Source organism: Crocodylus siamensis, chromosome 2, assembly GCF_052110815.1.
Source record: "Crocodylus siamensis isolate JL-2025a chromosome 2, ASM5211081v1, whole genome shotgun sequence".
Lineage (NCBI taxonomy): Eukaryota > Metazoa > Chordata > Crocodylia > Crocodylidae > Crocodylus > Crocodylus siamensis.
The window spans coordinates 9,884,051-9,910,315 of NC_143396.1; the positions used below are offsets into that span (position 1 = coordinate 9,884,051).

The following is a 26,265-nucleotide window of genomic DNA, read 5'->3' on the forward strand; positions in this document are numbered from 1 at the left end:
CCCCCTGCAGGGAGGTGAAGGCTGCTATTCAATCCCCCTCAGTCTTCTCTTCTGCAGACTCAATCAGCCCATTTCCCTCAGCCTCTCCTTACCAGTCCTGTCCCCCAGCCTACCCTCCACTGGACTCTCTCCAATGTGTCCACATCCCTTCTGTAGTGGGGACCGCAGCTGGACACAGGATGCCAGATGTGGCCTCACCTGTGCTGAATAGAAGGGAAGAATCACTGCCCTCCATCTGCTGGCAGCGCTCCAGCCATTTTTCTATCCACCTTCCAGTCCATTCATTCAGCCCATCCAGCCCCATGGACTTGTACACGTCCAGCTTTTCTAAGTAGTCCCTTGTGACAGGCCAGTAGGGGGCGCTTCTGTGTTGAGCCACCTTCCAGGCTCCGAGTGCCTCCTTGGGGCACCTCGCGTCCAGCTGACCCCCTTCCTGGAGCACGCTCACTAGCCTGGGGGTAACGGAGCTGCCACCACCCTGAGAAGGGACTCTTTCGGCCCTGTGTCCTCAGGGAAACACAGGCCTAATAATCCTACGGGTACTCGACCCAGTACAGGCACTTGGGGCACTTCCCCAAGACGGGGCCAAAAAGGAAAGTCTCCCTTAGTCCACAGACCTAAGGGGTCTCTTGGCATAATTTAGACCCACCCCTCAAGAAGTCTCCCACACTGATCACAAAGGAGAACTTTATTGATTACGGGGGTAGGGTGAAAATAGGGTACAAGATGGAGCAATATCCTAGAAATCCAGTTGAGCAAAACAGTCTGGCTGAGGTAGCCTTTTGATCCCGCATCTGAGTTACTGCCAGCTAGATATCTACCCAGATCTCGAGTAGCTTACTCACAAGCATCATCCCGAGGCTGTCAGAGATCCCTCTGGAGGCAGGCCATTCCTCGCTCCTGAGTTATGGGGGAGAGAGCCAGTTTCAGATGGTTGAGCTCCTCTCTAAGTCTGAGTCCCTGCATGGCTGCTGCCCCCTCCTCCTGGGCAGTCTTAACTTATATAGCCCCTGTAACCTCATTCACCTGGTCCAGTGGAGGCCAGCTCCGGCTGGCTGTCAGCCAACCAATTTGAAATACATCACTAGTTGCCGGGCAGACGCTAGCCCACCAGGTAGAAGCCCCTCACCCAGGTAGGTGATGCCAGTCCCATAGGCAGAGGGAGCAGGTTCCCCCCTCCCTCAGGACTGGAGCCAGCTCAGGTGACCTAAAGAGAGAGGGTAAAGGTGTGTCTCCTCTGCTGGGCCCATCCTCATCACATTGTCACAGTGCAGAGATTTTGGGGAGAAACAAAGGTGGCTTCCTGCCACATCCCTAACCTGTTCTTTCTCCACTGAGTGTGCCAGGTGCAGTAGCCTGGGAGCTGACCTTGCCTGTGAAGAGTTGGGGAAAAAGGCATTGAGCACTTCAGCCTTTTCTGCATCCTCTGTCACAAGGTTGCCTCCCCGATCCAGCCAGGGACCTACACTTTCCCTGATCCTCGTTCTGCTACCAACATAGTTGTAGAAACCCTTCTTGTTCCCTTTCACATCCCTTGCTAGCTGCAATTCCAGTTGTGCTTTGGCCTTCCTGACTTCATTTCTGCATGCCCGAGCACTGCTCTTTATACTCCTCCCTAGTTGTTTGTCCAAGCTTCCACTTCTTAGAAGCTTTCTTTTTGTGATTTAGTTTACTGAAGAGTTCCCTGCTAAGCCAAGCTGATCTTCTGCCATACTTGCTAGTCTTCCTGCACATTGGGATGATTTGTTCCTGCACTCTCAGTAAGGGAATGTTTTTTGGAAAGGACTTGATATGGTGCAAAGCTCACAGCACCAACCCAACCCAATCCAACCCACTTAGCTTCCCCATCACCACCTACATTTCCCCTCCTGGTTGATCACAGCTATTTCTGGAGAGCCCGCTACCTCCTGGCACCATGTTGGGGCACTGTGTTTGTCTCCATGTCAGCTGGAAAGGCATCCCCTATGGCTTTGCATGAATCAGCCCCTGCAGAAGAATCCCACCTGATACCAGGCTGCCCAGGGGTGTATGTAAGGTTGGGTGAGGAGGGCACCCACCCTGGAACCACATTTACAGCTGTGGTTCCTGGGAAACCCATGCCATGTGGGGGAGGGGGGGAGTTCTGCACTGAAGCAACAGCTGGAGCATCTGGAGCTCACTACAGCCCCTTCCCGGAAAACAAGATTGATGAGGAAAGGCTGAAAGAAGTAGGGTGATTCTGGGAGGCTTTTAAGATCCAGCTCTGGCTGCGATGATGTAGCTGGGGCTGCTCTGGCTTGGAGTAGGGGTTTGCACTAGATGCGACCTCCTGAGGGCACTTCCAGCCCTCGTTGTCTGTGATTCTGTGATTCTCTGATTCAGTCTGGAGAAGAGAAGACGGAGGGGGGATTTATCAGTCTGCAAATGCCTGAGGGGCAATAACAGAGAGCATGGAGATGGGCTTTTCGCTGTGGCTGTAGGAGACAGGACTAGCAGCAGTGCATGCAAGCAGCAGAAGGGGGAATTTACCTTATTTTCAGCAAAGCACATGCACCATTCCTCCTCAAATCAGCCCTCCAAACCTTGCAGGAGGGGGGTGGGGGGGTGGAGGGGATATATGAAGTGATTAAATGAGGAAGTTAATTTTTTGCTTTGCTTTGATCCCTGCTCCATGACTCCTTAAGCACCTGAGAGACCCATTGTTCTTCACTTTGGAGGTCTTAAAGAACATCTCTCCTTTTTAATGGTCTTGATGCTCCACTAATGAAGCTAACCTTTCAAAGCAGAGGGTGGGGGGATTTTCTAGGGCTTCTGGTCTCTTCTCTTGCTTCATGACTCATTAGCTCTTGTCAAGCTCAGATGTCTTTTCAAAAGCAGGTTAGAGAGACACTTGACTGGGATGGTGTAATTGGGGATGGTCTTGCAAGGAACTGGGCTAGATGACTTTGTGAGGTCCCTTCCAGCCCGACTTTCATAGTTTCATAGTTGGTCAGGTCGGAAGGGACCTGAGCAGATCATCGAGTCCAACCCCCTGCCACAGCAGGAAGGAGTACTGGGGTCAAACGACCCCAGCAAGGTGTACATCCAGCCTCCTCTTAAAGCCCCCCAGGGTAGGAGCCTGCACCACTTCGCTTGGAAGTTGGTCCCAGATCCTAGCCGCCCTGACTGTGAAGTCGCGCCTCCTGATGTCTAGCCTGAATCTCCCCTCTGCCAGCTTGTGACCGTTATTCCTGGTCACTCCTGGTAGTGCTCGGGGGAGCAGGGACTCCCCCAATGCCTGCTGGTCCCCTCTGACCAGTTTGTAACAGGCCACTAGATCCCCCTCAGCCTTCTCTTGTGGAGGCTGAACAGGTTCAGGTCCCGCAGTCTCTCCCCGTAGGGCCTGCCCTGCTGCCCCAGATCATGCGGGTGGCCTCCTCTGGACCCTCTCCATGCTGTCCACATCCCTCCTGAAGTGCGGCGCCCAGACCTGGACGCAGTCCTCCAGCTGCGGCCTGACCCGTGCCACATCGAGGGGGAAGATCGCCTCCCTGGACCTGCTCGAGATGCATCTGTGGATGCAAGACAAGGTGCGGTTGGCCTTCCTGACCGTGTCCCCACACTGCCGGCCCGTGTTCATCTTGGCATCAATGATGACTCCAAGATCCTTTTCTGCCTCTGCCCTGACGAGAAGGGAGTTCCCCAGCCTGTAGGTATGGTGCTGGCTCTTCCTCCCTGGGTGCAGCACCTTGCACATGTCGGTGTTGAATCCCATCCTGTTCTCGTCCGCCCACCCCTGTAACCTGTCTAGTCCGATTGCAGCCTGTTGCATCCTTCCAGTGTGCCCACGTCCCCCCACATCTTAGTGTCATCAGCAAATTTGAACAAGTGCTTTTTACCCCCTCGTCCAAGTCGCTGATGAAGATGTTGAACAGTGTGGGCCCGAGGACCGAGCCCTGGGGGACCCTCCTGCCCACGTCCTTCCAGGTCGAAAATGACCCATCCACCACCGCTCTCTGGGTGCGGCCCTCCTGCCAGTTGGTGACCCATCTGACCATGTGGGTGTCTACACCACAGCCCCCAGTTTCTTAATTAGAACGGGTTGAGAGACAGTGTCGAAGGCCTCTGAAAGTCCAGGAAGACGATGTCCACTGCTACCCTTGCGGCTAAGGATTTTGTGACCTGGTCGTAGAAGGCCACCAGGTTGGTCTGACAGGACCTGCTACTAATGAACCCGTGTTGGTTGCCCCTAAGCATAATCCCCCCCACTGGCCCCTCACAGATGTGCTCCTGGATAATTTCCTCAAAGAGCTTCTCCAGGATTGAGGTAAAGACTAACTGGCCTATAGTCCCCGGGTCCTCCTTCCTCCCCTTTTTGAAGATGGGAACCACGCTGGGCCTCTTCCAGTCCTCCGGCACCACACCAGAGCCCCACGAGCGCTCGTACAGCCGTGCTGGGGTCCCACAATGACCAGAGCTAATTCCCTCAGCACTCGGGGGTGGAGATCATCAGGACCGGCTGACTTGAACATGTCCAGTTCCTGGGCCTGGGTCTGCCTCCCCTGGGGCCTCAGGCAGACCCGGTGGGGGGGGGGGGTGCTGATCTGGTCCCCACTCAGGAAAATGGAGGCAAAGAAATCGTTAAATAGGTCAGCTTTCTCATCTGGTGTGATGATCAAATTTCCTAGCATGTCTTGGAGGGGCCCTATGTCACCCAGAACCTTCTTTTTGCCCCCTGTGTATTTAAAAAAGGACTTCTTGTTGTCCTTGATCCGGGTCGCTAGTCCCAGTCCCATCTCCTGACCCCCCCCTGCATCCCCTAGCAACCGCAGTGTAGTCCTTCCTGGGGACGGCCCCTCCCTGCCATTGGGTGTGCGCCCCCCTTTTAGCTGGGAGACATTCTCGGATGCTTTTGGTGAGCCGTGGGGGCTTTTGCGCCCTCCTGCTCCCTTTGATCCTCGTTGGGATTACCTCCCTTTGGGCTTGGAGGATCGTCTCCTTAAGGAGCGACCACTCTCCTTGGACACCCGGCTCCCCTCCCCTCCGGGACCTCAGCGCTTCTCCAGCTATCCTCTGTAGCTCATTGAAGTCCGCACTCCTGAAATCTAGGACCGCTGCCTTACTGCCGGCCTTTGCCACCTTGCGCTGGATGGTGAATCCCAGCAGGCGATGGTTGCTGTCGCCCAGGGGGTCGAGCACCCGCAGCCCCCGCACCAGGTCATCACCCGTGGCCAGCACCAGGTCCAACAAGGCGTCCCCCCTGGTGGGGCTGTGCACCCTCTGGGTTAGATGGAGGTCCTGCATTTGGGCTAGGGACCTACGTGAGCGGTCAGACCTGGCTGACTCCTCTTCCCAGCAGACGTCTGGAAAGTTCAGGTCACCATGATGACCGCATCCTTTGACCTAACGACCTCCGTGAGCTGACCTAAGAATTCCTGGTCGAGCTCTTCCTCGTGGTCGGGGGGTCTGTAGTCGACCCCACTGTTAAGCCTCTTTCCCCTCGACTGCCTTGTATCCTAACCCAAAGCACTTCCGTGTGCCCTCCTCTGACCCTGTGCTACCTGATGAGGATGGGTATTCCTCCTTGATGTAGAGCGCCACACCCCCGCCTCTCCTCCCTGTCCTGTACAGCCGATAGCCCTTGATATTCACCGCCCAGTTGTGTGTTGGGTCCCACCACGTTTCAGCGAGCCCCACTGTGTCTGGGATGGTGTCAGCTGGCAGGACTTTCCTACGATCTTATGATCATGGGAGCACTGAGGGGAAGGATGGCTTAGCAAAGAGTAATCCCTGGTGCAGCACAGCACTTCTTAGCACCAAGCTGAAGCCTGGGTTGAGTCACACTCTTCTCAGATGGAGCATTGCCAACTCTGCCATCCTGGGGTTTGCCCATACACTGTCAATGGCAGTTCCTCTAGGTGTGCTGACACATTTTTTTCCCCTCCTCCTCCCCAGGCCTTTCTTAGAGCTTATAATGAAATCTCCAAGAATCTGAATTTTCCACATTGAGGCGGAATGCGTTGGAAAGACGCCCAGTGCCAGAAATAACGCAGATTTCTTTCCTGAAGGCAAGAAAATAACATGTTTCTCACTTTTGTATTAATAATAATAACAATAATCATAATAATGAAGATAAAAATAAAATGGACCTCTCTCTTGCTCTCTTTCCCCCGCGCCCTCACTCACACACACACACACACAAGTCCTGGTGCCTTACTGTCTCATGAGCAAAACCCAGATTGGAAATCACAACCAGAACACTGTGCCACCTTGATATTTTGCACGCAAATACACACACACATACACACATGCACACTTTCTCAGCCTTCGCACTGTAAAACATCAGGGTCTTCCTTATGTCCACAAGCTTGAACGGAGACACAGAGCTATAAGAGTGAACGGTCATTTCCATTCACTGCCAATCTCTGTCTGTGTCCCCGGCCACCCTGGGCAAATGGTATTTATATTTAAAGAGCATCAGCCTGGCTCCGAAAAGATTTTCCATCTGGAAAGCAGGAGCTTTCCCACCTGTGGGCCTGGGTATTTTTGGCTGGGAAAATAGCAGAACCTCGATACACCTCTCACCGTATATTTTCCACTCCCTCGCTGCATCGAATCGATGGGTTCCTTGTCGATGCCCGTCCTGGTCCTTCTTGCAGGGAGACAGGAGTGCATGCACTTGTTAAGAGGGCAATCACTGACTTCTGAAGAGGGCAACCGGCATACCTGCAGGCCAGAGATGCTATGGAAGTAGGGAAGTATCTCCGGAGGTAGCAAGGTCATTGTGGAGTGCTTAGCACAATGGGGTCCCAATCCTGGGTTGGGCCAGGGCCTCTTATGATCCTGACTGCACCATGGGAGCAGCAGTCAGGGACTTTCTTTAAGTCCCTGAAGCAGGTAGAAGTTCACACCCTCCACACCCCCATGCTCAGAGGTACGTCTCCTCCTCTCCCCTTCTCCCTCCATCTGCCGCGGCTGATGTCCCCGCTGTCCCAGGGGCCAGGGGTCTCCTCTCCCGCTCCAGCTGGATGCTTGGCTCAGCCCAGGGTGGCAGGACTGGTAGCACACAGGTGGGTTCCCCCATCCTGCGTCTGCTCCCAACCTGCCCACTCCCATTGCTGCTGTCCTGGGCTGAGTGCAGACCCCGTGCAACCCAACTGGAGTGGGATAGGAGCTGCCCTCACCCTTGGGACAGCGGGCAACGGCAGCAGTAGGGGGGAGAGGGAATGGGAGGGGAGAGGACAGGAAGAAATGTGGGGAGGATGTGTCTCTGGGCATGGAGGGCAGGAGAGAGGATGGAGGAAATTCTTACCTTCTTCAGGGACTTGAAAAAGTTTCTGGCAGCTGCTTCTACCGTGTGGTCAGAAAGGGGAGGTATGGGCTCACCGCTATAGCCGATCTGAATCTGCTTCTCCTATTTAGAGTTGACACCTTATTGAGAGGTGTGGTGTGGTTAACCTGCCCTCACTGCTTTCGGCTCAAATCCAACTGTCCTTTAGGTGGGCAAGTGGCATCTACACAGCTAACATTAGCCACACAAGAGTCATTTAGCACTACCTGCACAGATTTCTGGGATCCCCACCGTGCTTCTCTCCTTGTCCTTGTGAACATGCTCAGGAGGGTCATGCTGTTATGCTCTGAAAGGATCCAGTCCAGCCTGGGAAGTTGTGGACAGGCCTGAAATGTTAATCATAAAATAGCCACAGCAATCTGGCTTTTGGGAGCAGAGGAGGACGGCACTGATGTTTTTCAGCCTGTCCCACTAAGGTGCAAGGGGTATCTCAGCAAAGTCCACAGAAAGTGGACTGGTGTGATCTGGGTGAGGGAAGCATGGAGGGGCTAGGTCTGAACGGCAGCTGGTGTATGCAGAGACCTTCTGAGGCCGTGCAGGACACAGGAGGCTCTGCTCAGCCTGAAGATATTTTAAGCTGGTGGGAAACTCGGCCAGGTTGCTCTGAGCCCACGTGGGGAACAGCTGGGGGCAGGGGGTGTGGGTTGGAGCAGGGGGTGTTTCCAGATATGAGAGTTAGAGGGAAAGATGCAGGTTGGGTTGGCAGGTTTGCCTGTGGGTGAGTGGACTCTGGAGTGTTTGGTGGTGGCTGTTTCACAGAGAAAGCTGCAGGAAGGAAAAACTCACATTATATAAGCAGGAGAAGTAGGGACACAAGAGCTGCACGGTAGTTTCCAAGGGTCCTAGTCCCAGTATTAGCAGGATGCTGCACAAATGCATAGCAAAGGTGGTAGCTCCCTGTCCCACCCCAGTAATAATAACCATCATCATTATCATTCCTATTATTATCATTATATCTGCCATCCTCCTGTTGATGGGCTGCCAACATGGCAATTATTATTATTAACATCATCATCACCGTTATCATTGTTAGCAGTATTTTCATACCATACTTTTGTTTCCAAATGGAATAGGGTTGGAGTGCTGCAGAGGTCCAGGGAGCATGCCAGAAGCAGGGGTGAACTGGTAATCTCTTTAACTGGACCACCCAGGCAGCTCGGAGAGGTACCTGTGCCCTTCCTGAGAGCTGGGCCTGCTTCTTTCCAAAGGCAGTCGGTATCATTGTCTCCATGTCACAGACGGGGAGACTGAGGCATGGGTGGATGAGGTGACCTACCCCAGGTCACCCAGCCATTCGGGGGCAGAGGCCAGAAAAGTTTCCCGGCATACAGAAAGCAACAGGGCGAGAGACCGTAGCCAGCCTGAGTTGCGGTGAGACGCCCAGTTGTAGTAACAATAAAGTGAACGGCATTTGATCAAAAGCAGAAGTCATCCGGGCTTTCATGCGCTGCTGGTCTCAGCAGCCTGCCAAGACTGTGCACGACTTCCTGTTGGAAAGGCCTGGGGGCGGGAGAGGGACTTGCCATTGGTGAGCTCACAGGATTGTCTTCCCCGTGCAACAGCCGGCCGGGGGGAAGCTAGAAACACGTCTGGGGGGATTCTCGGTTCCTATAGTGGTTGTTCCCAACTGGGCCAGTTATTTTGGTGCCTTGAAGTGTGCAAAGTCCCTATGGCAATAACTAAGCACCAGTAATTCGTGTGCAAAGTCCCTGCGGCAATCACTAAACACCAGCTATTTCAGTGCCTGGAAGTGTGCAAAGTCCCTGTGGCAATAACTAAGCACCAGTAATTCATGTGCAAAGTCCCTGCGGCAATCACTAAACACCAGCTATTTCAGTGCCTGCAAGCATGGTTGGTTCAATAATTCAAAATGGGGCTTGGACTAGATGTGACCTCCTGAGGTCCCTTCCAATGCTCATTTTTGGCAATTTTGTGATTTTAGTACCTCTGCCAAGATACTCCCATCCCTTACCTCTGCCCCAGGGGGAATTTACCCTCATGCTACCCTGTCCATTGGGATTTGGAGAGGTGAGCATTGCTAACCTGACTTAAGTTGGACTCTCAGGCCTGAGCATGTCACTCCCATCATCTTCCTCGATCCTTTTTGTTGTCGTTGTTCTTTTACTGCAATACATCCTCGCCTCTGCTCTGCTCATGTCTCCCCTGCGGCTACTTCACCCATCGTCCAAAGTGTCCCACCGCGCTCTGTTCCCCTCATCGTCCTTGAGACAGCAAAGCATTTGATCTGCCTCCTTTGGGAAGGCAGGGTGATAGCGCTTGGGCTCGCTGGCTCGTGTAGTGGAAAAGATCTCCCACCAGGTAATCCTATTGTTTCTCTTCCCCTCTACCTGACACGGCCACGTGGTGTTTTGCTTCGAGATCCCAGACGTTTTTCGGGGACAGGGGAAGTTCATTTTTGCACTGACGGCTCCAAACACATTAGCACTAAATTCTTAGACAATCAAACCCCCCCGGCAGGATAAAGCCAATGATCTACCTGGTTTTGACGTTCTTGGCACCAGGCATCAGGCTGCGACTCTCCAACAAAACCAGGTTGTTAGGATTTTCTTTTCTTTTCCTTCCTTCACTCTCTTTTTTTAAAGACTCACCCCTTTGCCCGCGTGCCAGATTTTGTTAGTAATACTGTGGCATCCGTCCAACTTGGGAGCACGTTCGGAGGTCATCGAAAATATTTCCAGTAAAACAAGATAGAGGTTCAGTATTTCCCTGGAAGGGTGGAAGGCTTCAAAAGGCCGGTTGTGAAACCAAAACCGGAGTCGTTTGCCCCACGATCCTCAAGCTAAACTTGCGTGAGTAAGGAAGGTGAGGCGATGGAGTAAAGGAGGCAGTGCTTGGACCCGTGATTATAGTGCCAGCAGGTATCCAGCCAAATGAACTGCTTTATCTGCTTCAACACCCACGCGTTCCTTTTAAACCACCGCTCCATAAAAATGGCAAGTTTTTCACAACTTGGTGACCCCGATAAGCTCTGTTTTTTCTATATATCCCAGGTCTCTAGATTCCACCTTATTGTTGACTCATTGCTCCTCTGGGGGATGGTTGAAATGACCTAAAATTTGATTTTGGGGGGTGATTTTCTGTCCTCCATGTTTCCAAGTGTTGACTGACAAGGGGACAGTATTTGCAGCAGATTTTCTCCATGCTATTTCTCTGTTCTCCACAACATCATTTAGAAACCTTTCAAGATTTAAAATGTCAAGGGTGCCTGTCCCAATGCCCTCCAAGTCAAAAAGTTCCCTTCACCTCCAGCATAAATTTCCTCCACTGCAGCTTGAAGCTATTGCTCCTAGTCCTGTCCTCTATGGCCTCAGAGACAAGCCCATCTCTATTCTCTTTATCATCGCCCTTCGGGTATTTGAAGACAGTTATTAAATCCCCCGCAGTCTTCTCTCCTCCTGTCTAAATGACCCCTACTTCTTTCAGCCTTTCCTCATCAATCTTGCTTCTAACCATTTCTTTTCTTGCTCTCCAATCTGCCCATAGCCTCCTAAATGCGCAAAGCCCAAAACTGGATGCGGGACTCAAGGTGAGGCCTTGCCAACACCAAAGAGAGGGGAAGAATCACTTCCCTTGATTTGCAAGAGACACGGGATAAACTTTTCATGAACTTTTCACATCCAGTTCTCAACCAGACTCTCGTTTTCTCTGTGTGTTGTCTCACAAGATCTGAAACCAGGCCCAGGGATGCCTGGTTGATAACATTATGTCCTTGCCATCAGTTTGTTGGCACTGGTGTGTCAGATTGGCCTGGGACTGGCTACTCACCAATTACCGAGTTGATGATGCAGAACGAGTAATTAACTCCAGATCCCTCTTCCATGGCTCTGTCAGCTGTGCAGTGTTGACAGGAGTCAAGAGTATTATTCATGCTGAACTGATGCAAAAACATATTGGATGTTTGTGCATCAACACGAGTATCAACCGGTCGCTCAGAGAGAGCAGTGCCCGTTTAAAGTGGGCAAATTTGTTTTGTTGTTGTTCTTTCTTTTCTTTTTCCCCCCTGTTTCTACAAATTTTTCTTAAGAAAAAAAATGGATTCCAGGTGTGCAGCCTGAACTAAGACAAAAAGTCAAAATCTTAAACCTTTTTATGTAAGAAATCTGGGGGGGGAAAGTATCTGAGGAAAAAAAATCCCAATTTTGGTCTATCCAAACATTGTCTTGTGAAGATTTCAGAATATTTCATTTTGATTGCAACCATGCTTATTTCCCTTTAACATTTTTTTAACTATTCTTAGCTTAAGATTTCAAAACGATGTCATGTCAACCCAGAAAAAAGGAATTTTACATTTTCAACTATCAAAATGAATTGTTTTGAAAATGTCACAATTGTTTTTGAATTAAAAAAAATTCACAAAAACTCTTTAGACAATTTGACATCCCTATGGGCTTTTTTTCCTTTTTTTTTACTTGGAAAAATTAATCAAGGCTGACCCTAGCCCACGAAAGTTTCAGTTTTGATGAATAGGTATTTTCAAATGAAAAAGGAAAAAATGTTTTGTCAGGCAATTCCCAGCAGCTCCAGAGCAGAGCTGATGAACGAGCAGGGGGTCTTTCTCCATAATCACTCTTCCAGGTGGAGAACTGTTGCCTTATTGAACTGCAGGATTTTTGCTTGGTAAACTCTCTGTGCGGCCGTCAGGCAAGTAGGCCTTTGCTCATCATTTATGTGACACAAGAACGTTAATTAAAAAAAAATCTTTTTATGTAGAAAGTCGTTAGTGAAGCCCCTCCATTTTCCTTGTAGCCTTGTAGATAGATAGTCTAGCGCAGTGATCAGTTATTAGACTTTAGTGCATGTACACATTCATTAATGCACTTTAAGTAATGCACATTAAATCATTGTGAGGAACGAGAAAAAAGACACTTGCGTTTGTTTTAAATGTGCATTAGCTAAACAGCACATTTTTGTCATACTTCATTGCACATTAAAATAGGCTAATGTGCATTAAGGCGCATGTGTAGATGCTCCCTAAGTTGGTAGTTCAAATCCACCTTAGATCATTGTTGCTCCCAGAAAGGCTTACATTGAATAAATCATCACATGGGCACTGGCAGACTTCTCCTTGTGATGCTACAGTAGTATCAAAGGCCCAAAATAAATTGGAAAGACTATGTTCTTCCCTCTCTCCATCAATGTGAAGACCATGACGTGGCCCTGTTGAGAGAGCTGGCTGTTGACAAATATCTGCATCATCCATCCGTCTTCATGGACTCACTGTGTTCGTGGTCACCGACTGGCTGGACAGGTAAGCTTAGTCATTCCCTCTGACCCAAAAGGTTCCCTCCAATCACAGTCTTTGTACATTGGCACAACTTTTGGGGGGGCTGGAGGGGAACTCACACTGCCATTTTCTGGACTGTGCTTCCTCTGTCTTGTGGCCAATAGAGATGGCTGATCTCCAAGCCTGGCAAACCAGCAATAAGGCATTTTTTAAGAATGAGTGCAAGTTGCAGGCCATGACGTTTTCACTCAAATGCCCTGTTATATCCTGCTCCCTTCCTTTGTCTTGTCCATTTGTCAGTTCTTTGGGGCAGAGTTTGCTCCACTCTCACTGCAGTTTCCATCATTCAGAGGCCTGGGAAGTCCTAATCTCGAGGTGGCACCAGGAATTATCATGTATGATCCCCACTGATGGCCCCACCCTGCATGCATTTGTCCCCTTTTGAACCCAGTTAATGCCAGGAAACATTATGGGCTAGAATCCAAACATCAGGTCCAAACAACTCAACGTTTCGAGGAAGTCCGTAGCTGGATTTGACTGACAAGGCTCGCTCTTAACTTTACAATGCACCAGCCATTAAAAATCAGGGCAGGTGCCTTATGAAGAAAGACGAGTTTCCATCAGAAATTCTCAGGCTTCAGACAAGAGTTCAGGGAAGAATTCAGATTTAGATCGTGGTCTTCAGATTATGGTCAGATCATGGTCTTCAAAGTCTTCAGATCGTGATCTTCAAGGACTCAAACTGTGTGAAAAACTCCAAATCAAACTAAGAAACCCTCTTAAACTTTGAAGGAGGTTGGATTTAGCTTGTGATATTTTGGTTCAGCCCTTGCCATAAGAAATACGCCCTATCGGGAATGATCCTGCAATGAACAGTAGAGACTTTCTAGGCTTGAAGAAGGGTGATTGCACCCAAAAGCTTGCAAAAAGCTTTTTTCCAACTACTCAGTTGGTCTAATAAAAGATATCACATCTACCCAAAGAACCTGGCCTGCCTATGTGGAGAGAAAGGCAGGAAACTCCAATATGCAAGTTCTCTCTCTCAAGTATGTTCTCCTATGGACTCAAAAATAGGAAGATCAAGTTTAAGGTTGTCCATTGAGCACCGGGGAAACCTGTGGTCTGAGGCTGAAGTTCAGACAAGTGACTGCCTTTAAACATTTATCGAAGCTCGGTTCACTTGTATTTAAACCTCCTGGATCAACAAATGGAGCAGGAAATAGTTGGCAGTATCCAAAACTTCCTGGATTTGAGCAGCCTAAAATTCCTTAAGACCGGTTGTTTCTCATAGGATTTTTGTTGCTTTCACTGGTCGCCCCAACTGGAACAGACATCAGGAGAGTCAAGCGGTGGAAAGAAAACAAGGGTTCAAAGTTTCCCCAGGCCTGTTTGACTCCTGTCCCTGTAATGTTTTCTGCCATGGCTGCTTGCCTATGTTTCAAGTAGCTGCAGCAGGTTCAGCAAACAGCTCTCTGTTCAAATAAAAATGCACCCCTGATTTTTTTTTCCCCACTGGAACAACAGCAGAAAATGGATCCAGTTTATCACAGGGAGACATCTCTCTTTTACCATTATGATTTGGTGTTACAATAATTTAACAAAAATAGCAGTGCAGCCTCATTGTAAGCCCTCTTCCAACCTGAGAGGCATTGTAGAGCTATTCTTCATGTTCTCCTTCTGTTTTGTTTCCTCTCTCTCTCCTTTTGCTTTCCTGTTCCTTTCTCTTGCATACCATCTAGACCTTAACTATATATCCATTGAGCTACATCTAGCCTACTTTGACAAATACCAACATAATCAAAAGCAGGTCATTCTCTTCTGCTTTCTTACCTCTCTATCAAGTCCAGTAACTCATGTACTGAGTTGACTGGTAGAGCCACATTGATTGCAGTGTTTGGCTGCCTTTAAGAGCTCCGTCTTTCTGCTGTGGCTTTTCTATAGCATTGGTCATCATGGTGTCCATACCCATGGGTGGGAGATGCTGAGGAGGGCTGGTCTTGTGATACTAGTGAGTCTTCAGACAATGGTGGGTACCACAGTGAGCCTGGGCCTTGAAACCAACAGCCAAATTGCCCTTGATTGCATTGGGCCAGGCCCGCTCTGTTTCAACTCCCTCTTTCTCAGAGGGGGATAACACTATTTCCTCTTCCTGATAGAAGTACTGTGCAGGTCAGTCAGCTGATGGCTATGAACAGATTAGGCTGATGAGCCCCTTAGAAAACTGGCTCCCCTTGTTCTGTGTTGTGGGGTCTCACTGTCATCGAGTCATAGAGAAGTGGGGCACCCTAGGGTGGCCATGAAACCCCTGGTACCTGCCTTAATCCTGGTCAGCTCTCGCTCCAGCCTCTCAGGGCCTCACCCTGATGATTCACCTGCCCTGCCTTGATGGTATTCATGAAGTGGGTAGGTTGCCCTTGGAGGCCGGTGAGCTCTTCTGGTGTTGACTCGGCCCACTTGACTTGGGGCTCTGAACCCATCAGACACAGTCTTTCTCTCTCTCAACCTGGGGCTCCTCTGACTCTAATTTCCATAAGGACCGAATTTATGCCCTGCTTCCACCCCTATAGACTTGCAGATGTCACTTTGTCCCCACTTACCTTCCTATATAGGCTTAGAACTTCTTAGTCTTAGCCTGCAGGTTACTCTGGCCATTGACTAGTAGCCTAGCCCTACTAGCTCAGGCCTGAACTTTTAGACTCAGCCTCAGGCCACCTTGGTCACCCACTTTGGGGTCAAGTTCCAGCCCTCTTGGCCTCAGGCCACCTTGGTCTTGTGCTCCTGTCCCTAGCAGGGCTCAAAGCCTGGTGTGCCCCTCAGGTACCTGGTGGTCTCCTTTGCACCTTCACAGCCACACACAGTCCTCCAGTATAAAATACAAATAAAAATGCTACTCCCTTGCAGAATAGCCCAGAATATGCTGTTGTCCCCCACCCCAGGTTATGATTTTCGAATCTTATGGGGGGGCTTTCATCTCTTATAGGGGGTGGGGGCTTAGCTCTCCTGTGTTCCCCCTTAATTCACACCCTGGTCCAAACCATCCTGTACAATCCATAACCTAAACTCATGGTAAAACCACCATCAATGCTGACACAACACAAGCAGGGCATCCCCCTGTCCAGATGGGCAGCTGAGACCCAGAGAGATTAAAGCCCACGTTCTCTAAGAAGTTTAGGCACCAAACTCCTGCCAGTCCTTTGAAGCCTGGGGTCTAAATGGCTGGCCTCTCAGGAAGACTATGGCAAACAATGAATTGAACAGGGTTTTTCCACAGCTCAGGCTAATATTCAACCCACTGGAGCATCCTTCCACTCCTTGCATCCAAGAGGAAGACACAGACAACAGCCCAGAATACATCATCCGAGGGGGCTTGGAGCTCCTCCTCCTCTCTTTCTCGGGTCAGGAAGAACTTTCCTGGGGCGCCTGTTTATACCATAACTGTCCATTGCAAGGTTTTCTCTGAAGTTAGAAGGGTTTCCCACTGTTAGAAATGGGATACTGGATGAAGCGACCCTTGTGCCTGAGCTGCATTGATGATTCCTGTTGATTGTATGAGTAGAAGTGTTGCCGGTAGACTGAGGGCAGTGATCTTTCCCCTCTATTCAGCACTGGGGAGGCCACATCTAGTGTCCTGTGTCCAGCTGTGGGCCCCCACTACAGAAAGGACGTGGACACATTGGAGAAATGTCAACAAAAATAGCTGTGGGGTTGGGAGACAAGAGTTGTGAGGAGAGGTTGATGGGAATGGGCTAATTTAGTTTGCAGAAGAGAAGACTGAGGGGGATTGAATAACAGCCTTCACTTCCCTGCAGGGGGGCTTCAAAGAGGATGGAGCTGGACTGTTCTCAGGACAAGGAGCAATGGGCTCAGGCTGCAGCAAGAAAAGTTGAGGTTGGATATTAGGAAAAACTTTTTCCCTAGGAGGGTGGTAAAGCGCTGGAACAGGATCCCCAGAGAGGTGGTGCAGTCTCCATCCTTGGAGGTGTTTAAGACCCAGGTAGACAAAGCCTTGGCTGGGATGATGTAGTTGGGGCAGGAGGTTGGATTAGATGCTACCTCCTGAGATCCCTTCACACCCTAATTTATTATGATTCTATGATTCTATAATTCCTAGGTTTTTGTAAATTATTTTGGGATTAATTTAATAGTAAAGGAAGGAAGAGACTAGGATCATTGATTGGAGCTGGGTCTGGGATATTTCAACACCGTGTGGATATCCTAATCTGCCCTGCAAATGGATTTCAATCCTGACAGCAGCACCCTGCTAGTATATGAGAGAGAGGGTCCCATTGCAACCCCGCTGGTGCCCTTCTCCCCTGCCTCTTATGCATCCTGTTCCTTTATTTTTAACCAAAGACCTTGGCCAAAACCTTGCCTTCTAACCTTGCCTTGGCCAAAACCTTGCCTTCTAACCAAAGAACTGGGCCTTTTCTGCAGTTTTGAACAGGAAGTGCCAACGTCACGCACCAGTCAGTCCCCAAAATACTGAGAGGCATGATCAGAAGTGGGAAAACCTGAAAAGTTCATGAGATAACCGGTAGCAGCTATCGAATCCTCCTAAAGTCGACAGATGGGCTCTGAACACACTTGAAGCTTCTCCCTTGCAACTGTAGCTGGAGTCTCCTGAGCAAACCTACTGCCCCATTAAGGAACTGGGAACCACTTTCAGAAGGCATGGGGCTGAGTACATCCTTGGACCCACTCCCCAACTCCTTATCCAGATTGCTGCTGGTTACCCCATGAACTCTTCAGGATCTCCCACTCCTGATCCTGCTTCTCAAGTATTTTCAGGATCGGCTGATCACACGACATTTTGGCACTTCCTGTGCAGAACTGCTGCAAAGGCCCAATTCCTTGTTGCTGGAAAAAAAGGAAAGGTGAAATCCTGGCTCCATGACTCAACTATCCACCCCTCCCTAGCTTTATTGCATTATTGGCTACACACGAACCACAGGAGAGAGAAGGAGTGGCTGGACTGATTCGCAGAACGAATCCCGTGCCTTAAGCAGAGCCCTACGAGGAATCAGTCTTCTAATGACTTGTTTCTCTTTCGGCAGCTGGCTCTAATTGCAAACAGCAGAGACATGCAGTGGGGTACCGAAAGAACAGAAGCCAGATGCAAGGCATTGTGGAAATGCTACTGGCCACCTGCTTAGGCTTGTAGTCTGCATTAAGCTGACTGCTTAACACACAGTGGGTGCTAGGAGCAGGGCCCTGACACCCAGGAGAGTTTCCAGGGCCGAGCTGAAAGGGGTGGATATAGAGAGTTTATAGTGAAATGGTTGATGGCTTTGGTCCAGACAGCAACTGTATAGCCACTCCTAAACAGCAGTGTACATAAATCCATTGGGCAAGTCTACACAAGACGCTTACTGCGCATTAGCCTAATAACACTGTGCAGTAGTGTGACATGGCAAAAAACTTGCTAATAGCCTACTGCACAGTGCTATTAGGCTAATGCACAGTAAGCATCACTAAATAACTGTGCACCAATACTACTGAGCAGTAACTCTAAGTACAGCGCATTTAGTTAGTACTTCATTAAGGAAGTACTAAATTAAATGTGCAGCATTTAGGGCACATTAAGGAACAGGTAGACCAGGAGTGGGCAAAATGTGGCCCACCAGGCCATTTTATCTGGCTTACAAGGCCCCTAAAAAATTTAGAAAATTTATATTTGGCTACCCCTGGCTGCCTGTCATATGGCCTTTTATGGCTTGCCAAAACTCAGTAAGCGGCCCTCCACCCAAAATAATTGCCTGCCCCTGATGTAGACACACCCATTGGGTCTTTTACTATTCATGTCATCAGGGCCAGCATATCACCCTGGATTTTTCTTATATCTCAAATGGTTTGGCCTACAAACTAGTCAGGGGGGACCAGCAGGCACTGGGGAAGTCCCTGTTCCCCCGAGCACCGCCAGGAGTGACCAGGAATAACGGTCACAAGCTGGCAGAGGGCAGGTTTAGGCTAGATATCAGGAGGCGCGATTTCACGGTCAGGGCGGCTAGGATCTGGAACCAACTTCCAAGAGAAGTGGTGCTGGCTCCTACCCTGGGGGACTTTAAGAGGAGGTTAGATGTACACCTTGCTGTGGTTGTTTGACCCCAGTACTCTTTTCTGCCATGGCAGGGGGTCGGACTAGATGATCTACTAAGATCCCTTCTGACCCTAGAAATTATGAAGCTATGAAACTATGACCTGTTTCCCTTCTTAGCTCTTCTCTTTTCACTTGGGTTTTATCTTTGGCAAAAGGTTTTCATATGAAATAAGGAGAGGCTGAAGGAACTGGGCTGATTTAGTCTGCAGAAGAGAAGACCAAGGGGGTTGAAGAGCAGCCTTCAATGAGGATGGAGCTGGGCTGGTCTCAGTGGGGGCAGGTGACAGGACAAGGAGCAATGGGCTCAAGCTGCGGCAACGGAAGCTGAGGTTGGATATTAGGAAAAACTTTCTCATGGGGAGGGTGGTGAAGCACTGGAACAGGCTGCCCAGAGAGGTGGTTGGATCTCCATCCTTGGAGGTGTTTAAGACTTGGTTAGACAGAGCCTTGGCTGGGATGATGTAGTTGGGGCTGGTCTTGCCTTGAGCAGGGGGCTGGACTAAATGTAGCCTCCTGAGGTCCTTTACAACTCTCATTTTCTATGATTTACTTTGATTCTATGAAGTGCTCTGGACCAGAGAGTTTTTCTAGTGCATTTCGACAAGAAAATTATCTGTGGTGCAGGGCAGGGCTGGACAAGTCAAGTTGGCTGGAAAAGATCTCAACCATTTTTGCGCCCTCCTTGTCTATTTCAAGTGAATCCATAGGCGCAGGGAATGCTCTGTCCAATCCTGACAACCTCCCTCTTCATAGAATTGATCTCCACTGCAAGAGGTCCTCTGTAGAGCTAAAGAACAGTGAGAGGATGTGATATCATGAGAGAAGGAGTCATACAGTGCATATATAGGAGTTACAGCTTCCATTTAGGCAGAAGCTGTTATCGCCTACGGGTGCCTATACACACCCCGGGTTTTAACCCTCATTAAATTAAAAAAGTTTATATTTAACTTGTTTATTTTGGAGCGTTGCATTTGTTTTTGCACGCACTAGGTTTTCCAACAAATTAAGTCCAGTGTCCAGCCAGCACCACAGGAAAGTGGGACGGTCCAGCGCTGCCTGCCCCCTCCCCTCCCCCGCTCAGGGCCCCCCACCACTTATCCTGTGCCCTGTGCCCCATGCCCATGCCTGTGCCCATTCCACAGGAAGCCAGCAAACAACACAAGAAAAAAAAAGTGGAAGCAATTCGAAGGGGTGAACTACCAAAAAGTCTTGGCCATCTGGTGGACAAAGAGGAACGCTTTAATTCCCAGAGAGCAAAACTAAACTATATCCAGGGAGTTCTACTTCAATGTGCCAGAAAGTACTTTTAAAGTGTCTGGAAATCCTGCTCATGCAGACAGATACAGATGCAGAGCAAGAAAAGGCAAAAAATGTGGTGTGTACCAAAGCCCTAGTAGTCTTCACTGGAGAGGGAAAGTATGTTTTTGACTTGTATTCATTATCCTGTTGCAAAACCCTGATGAATACAAGGCAGTTGTCAATGTAGTTGGGGTTGGTAGGTCAAGGGGCAACTATATACAATGGGCAGGGGTTTTATATGGGAGATGACAGGAGGAATTTGACATCAGTGTAACCAAACCCAAGAACTGGTGCTTCAAGTCGACCTCTCTACCATCCCTGCCCATTATGAAGGGGATGAACAGGGGCATGGCAAAGCTAAGACACCACTCCGCGAAAGCATTGAGGGAGCTAACTCCTACAGGTTTTACTTGGGCTAGGGAGAGAAAATAATGGCTGGCACCTGCCCAAGCACTGAGTGAGAGCATGACACATGTAACGTATTCACCAAGCCAAGTTCACTGGTGAAGTCAAGGGAGCCTTCTCTGATGGCAGTGGGAGGTGTTGCCTAGGGAAGTTAGGCACTCACATCTTTTGAGGAGCTGGTCCTGAGGGTTGTGTACCTGGTAGTTGTGTGTGAGGGCTTGAAGCATTGATCTGGGGGGAATCTTTGGGGCTAGGGTTGCTGGTGAATGAGTCAGGAGGTTTCTTCCAGTCCTGAGTGACTTGTCTGAAGTCACACTGGGACAGAAGACTTAGTTGATCCCTGGTCTCCACACTGACTTTCACCACTGGCCCATCCCATACCTGTTCCAATGCTTCTCTGATGAACCTCGTTTCCATGATTAGCAGGGCCCAGCAAATGGTTTTCTAAAAAAAAATAAAAAACACAAAAAACAAAATGTTACCTCTTTTCCTCATTGCAAAGCCTCAGTAAAGGGTTTCAGATTGGCTTGAATTTGTTCTTTGAAATGAATCCCAGAAGAGCCGTAACTTGTATTGGAGTTCATTTCCGAACAGTCATGTGTAAGAATTGAAAACTGCAGCTGTGTTGATTGGTTCTGCCCGGATGCAACAGCAACCTTGTTTCTCCCCAGTTAGATAAGTATGGTTCTTCAAATGAAGTTTTGGAGTTGGCAGGGGAAATGACTTAGGGTTGGGAATTCAGAGTCGCCCATTTCCATGAATACTCTTTGAAATTCTCTTAGCACCGGCAGTTTCCATGAATTTTCCTGCCAGGAAACCCATTTGTTAGAACAGTTGTCGGAATCTACTGTAAAAAGGATTGCGAGCCCATTGAGACAGAATTTATTTTTAAAAACCACACAGTGCATGTAGATCCCCTACACGTGCAGCCATAAAAATGCATGCCACTGCCAAAAAGCACGCACCACGTGCCATCACGCACAACATATGTGTAACCCCTTTTACCCCCAGAAAGGGTCTCACAGAGCATGTGAGTTCAACATGACTTGAGCTTGCCAACCTTGGTTCAAACTGTAGAAATACTTGCATTTTAAGTCTTGAGGTGTCTTATTCAATTCCTGGTGTGCTAGCTGAGATGTGGTTGCCTCATAAAGGCATTCACAAAGGTCTGTGTACCTATGATATATGCCTCTTTCTCTATGCCTGCACATGGATTCACATATGCCTAGAATGATAGGATCATACAAATTGAGGATTTGAAGGGACCTCAGGAGATCACATCTAGTCCAACTCCCTGCTCCAAGCAGGACCAGCCCCAACGACATCATCCCAGGCAAGGCTTTGTCTACCCGGGTCTTCAAAATCTGCAAGGATGGAGACTGCACCACCTCTCTGGGGACCCTGTTCCTGTGCTTCACCACCCTCCCCATGAGACGCTTCTTCCTAATATCCAACCTCAACTTCCCTTGCTGCAGCCTGAGCCCACTGCTCCTTGTCCTGTCATCTGCCCCCACTGAGACCAGCCCAGCTCCACCTTCTGTGCAGCCCCCCTGCAGGGAGGTGAAGGCTGCTATTCAATCCCCCCTCGGTCTTCTCTTCTCCAGACTAAATCAACCCAGGTCCTTCAGCCTCCCCTCACCAGTCATTCTTACCTATACATATACATGCTCTCCTATCACCATGGCTGAAGAGTTGCATATATTCAGGACATGCACTTATGACATATCAACTGCCAACACAGGGGCTTTGAAGGAAAGCCTAGGGCTTCAGGAAGTGTCTGAGGAGACAATATCCCCCCCCCGCCACTTTGACAGTCTTGAAGTAATGACCCAACACGTCATGAGACAGCCCTATGCTACTGTAGGTGCTGGCTAGGGAATGAGGTATAAAACCAGACTGGTACCTTGATTCTTTCTAACAGATAAGTCTGAAGAGCTGGATCACACTCAAGTGACAATAGAAGAAATTATAGAAGAAATCATTAAATTGAATGGATTTAAGTCATCAGGACTGGATGGCATTCGCCCATGAGATTTGAAGGTACTCAAAGGTGACGATGAAGAGCTGCTGGCAGTAGTAAGTCCCCTATCATTACAAACAGCATCTATGCCAGAAGGCCAGGGGGTGGGCCCTGATCACCCAGGCTCAAATAAACATCTTTGCGGCATTTCTCTAAAAGATGTCTGCATGTTCCCAGGCCTAGTTTCTTGATGAGCTAACGTTCTTTCTGGAGATGCTTTCTTTCTAGTCCCCCACCCCTGTGGCCTAATTCCTGTGAAAGACTAGTGATGCAAAATGGTAGGGGAGCAAACCCTGCTCTGTGCACAAGGGCAGACTCTATTTGTGCTGAAGTCAGCTTTTTCGAGGAAAGAGAAGAGAAGCCCTTTCAGTCTATAAAGGGCATTGGGAATCTTTGAGATGGAAAGGACAGGTGCTGCCCTCCCCATCTCATTCAGGAGTCACTGTACATTTAGGAGTCACTGAAGCCACGTTCGCTTGGGCAGAGATTTGAGGGTCTACAATAAGTCTTTGCCCTGCACCCCAATGCCCATTCGAAGCCAAGAAACTCCCCTGTCCCACACGACCAGTCTGCCCCACATGTTAAAGAAAGAATTCAGGACTCAGTGGGAGCATCTACACACATGCATTTGCTGCACAGTAACCAAAATTATTGTGCAGTTTGGGTGTATACCTACACATGCACACCCGTACTGCACAATAAATATGGCAACTTATACCTGATTAGTAACTGCACAGTAATGAACATGTAGATGCCATACTGCACAATAGCATTTAGTCCCAATTTAGTCCCCACACAGCGTTAATGCACTTTAACACCAGCACATTATTATGCAGTAAATTTACGCTGGCATAAATTTACTGCAGAGTAAATGTAAGCCAGTGTAAATTCACATGTAGACATACCTAGCTCTACCTAACTTCGGATTCAGGGGACTGGGTTGGGTTGCCCTGGGTTGACAAACAACTCCAAGGTACTCCAAGGTACTCCAGCTCTGGGGGAGCAAAGGGAACACAGCATGGACCCTCAGACTCTGGGTTTCATGGTCTTGATGGGGCTTGCTGTCTCAGATGTTGAAAAGCACCTGGATGGCATCACACCTGTGCATGCTACAGGGCCAAGTTCTCCATCCTTGAGCAGTGATGGAGTTTTTGGAAACACCTGAGCCGCTTCCCCAGCTGTGCCCAAATCTGGAAGTCTAAACTGCAACAGTCCAACCGAGGGAAATTATGCTTCAGTAAAGGAGCACAGGAGAACAAAGTAAAGAAGGGCCTTGAGAGTTGGGCAATAAAGGACTAGAGAAGAACAGGGCAGGCTCTGTCTGACACCTGGGGAAGCCCATGGGCTACACTGAGAGCAGGCTTAGTCTTGGGATGTGGAAGAGGCATGAAGACTAAGGTCACATGCTTCGCTTCTAGGCAGAGCAGGGCTCATCCCTGCAAGGTCAGCCCAACTGTTGCAAGAAGGGTTGTCCCTGCAGTGGCAGGACAAAATAGGGCTTCTGGATGAGGAGGGTACAGAAGACCCTTGTAGCATGAACCTTACCAGGGACTGATGCAGAGCTCAGAAAACACCCCAAACAAATGCTTATGTGCCAAGTAGGGACAAGGTGGGACAAGCAGGGTGGTTCTGTGGACACGGGGATTAGCACTCCCAGTGCTTGCAACGTTTAGCAGCAGCATTGCATTGCCAGCCTGGTGCAGCCATGTAAAATGCCTCAGCTGGAGAGCTCTGCGAAGAGCTGTTCTGCCTTAGGAGGACAGCCATGGGACAAGGCCACCGTGTCGATGTTGACCTTGTCCTCATGACCCTCCAAAGATGAGGTTCATTGTGCATGGTGCTTTCCGTCTTTGGCTATTTCTGCCATGTCGAACAAATGGGTCATCTAGTAGGTTTTGCAGTGCCTATTCCTGATCCCCGCAGGTCATGTGGGAGCCACCAGACTTGTTCTACAAGCCAACAGCTGAAATCCAGTTCCTGGAAAGTAACTTGGGTCCTTTCCATAGCCAATTCTGTAGCCCATTACAAGTTCTCAGAGCCATCCAAGTCCTTCCCATGCCCGGAGGTCAGAGACCAGATGTCAGGCAGCTGTGGGATTTCCCCTTCTCCCCCCGTCAGGGAGAATTAAAGGACCACAAGTTCACAGAAGACTTCCAAGTGTGAATGATTTCTACTAAGTTGCAACTGGGATCTTGAAAAGTCCCATCATCAAAATTGTTCCTGGGATGATGAATCCAAACGTTGCTTTCTTTTTTTTCTTCTAAGAACAAGGATTTCCAAGTAGCCTATTTGGGAGACATGATTAATTGTCCTCCTGGCAGATAAATGATGAGATGATGAACCTGGGGCACTCAAGAGGGACAGTCTTGTGCGGTGACACAGCTTCTGAATGCGAACGCACAGGAATGATTCAGGCTGCGGTGTCCTCCAAAGGGTCCATCTGTTTGCAATTTGGATGTTAGCAACAGAGCTCCATGTATAAGGCTGGGAGGCATGCGACAGAGAAGGGGGAAGTGATGTCACCGCGAATGTTCACCGCAGATGGTTATCCTGCGGCCAGCGATGCCCGATGACAGAAGCACAGCGCTCCCTGCCGGTGTGAATTCACGTGCCCAGACTCACCGCAGCAACGTCTCCCAAGGCAATGAGGCTGGGGGGGTGAGTGGGCTTTTGATGGAAAAACCAGGTCATGATCACTTGCACCCATTACAAGGCTGTTTCCTCCCCACCTGTCCAAAAGCAGAGGTATTAATTAATTAACCCCAATGTCCCAGCTAAATTAGAGAAGCTGCATGGTCATCACTCAAACAACAAGGTACAATGTAGAGACCTAGCTTGTAGTCATGGCTCAGCCTCTCTGTCTTTGGTGGATATCTGCTTCCCAGCAGATTTAGGATCATAGGGAAGCTGGGTAGGATGGGATCTCATGAGATCAGAGCAGGATCATCCCTAATTAAACCATCCCAGCCAAATGTCTCTCTGACTTGCTCTTGAAAACTTCCAGGAAGGAGATTCCCCAGTTTCTCCAGGCAGCCTCTTCCAATGCTCTTGACCAACCCTCCTTATCAGAAACTTCTTCCTCATCTCCAGCCTAAATTTCCCCAGCTACCACTGATCTTTGTCTTGCCCCCTATGGCCATAGAGAAGAGGCTATCATCACCATCATCATAGCCACCCTTCAGGGTTTTGAAGCCTGTTATCAGATCCCTCCTCAGTCTTTTCTCTAGACTAAATCATCCTAGTTCTTTCAGCCATTTCTCATGTCTTGCTTTCCAGGACTTTCATCATTTTTTGTTCTTTTCTGCTGAGCTCTGTCCGATTTGTCCACAACTTTCTTGAAGTATGTGTGTGTGGGGGGGGGGGGGGAGAAAGGGGGGGTGCAAAACTAGATGTGGGACTCCAGGTAAGGCCTCGGCAGTGCTAAATAGAGGGGGAGAATGATTTCCCTTGACTTGCACGACACTCCTGTTAATACAACGCCGTCTGCCATGGGCTTGTTCTGCAACAAGAGCATAGTGCTGGCTCAATATTCAGCCCGAAGTCCACTCCGGTTGGGATGCCAGACTAGGCGGGGTGGTGCACGAGTGCAGAGAGGTCCATAAAAGTCCTGTGCCTTTAAAGGAGCACTTAAAAGAGTATTACCCTGGCCATGGGAAAGCTTCGAAGCTTGCCTTCTCTCACATGCCCGGGTATATTATAACCCAGGAAATGCTTTCATCTCCTAAAAATCCCTGTGCTGCAGAATCTCGCAGGCCACGACCATAACGCACCAGCCACTGAGTGATACTTGCTCCACGAGTTGACTCACAGGCCTCCATTCACAAAAGGGAGAAAGGTGGTGAAGGCAGCCTGTGTGACACAAGCTCAAAGGGTCAAAAGGACATGAATCC

General features: G+C 49.3%; 1 long non-coding RNA gene across 2 annotated transcripts in view; it reads right to left on the reverse strand.

Annotated features, from left to right (window-relative positions):
- Positions 1-3,420: 3,420 nt before the first annotated feature.
- The window catches only part of LOC149869861 (uncharacterized), a 46,254-nt gene continuing 23,409 nt past the window's right edge, over positions 3,421-26,265 (reverse strand). For both annotated transcript variants that reach the window (XR_016440641.1, XR_016440642.1), the window contains exons 2-3: positions 20,737-20,799; positions 3,421-6,684 (exon numbers count right to left, since the gene is read on the reverse strand). This is a non-coding gene — a long non-coding RNA (uncharacterized LOC149869861). The remainder of the gene's footprint in view (positions 6,685-20,736; positions 20,800-26,265) is intronic.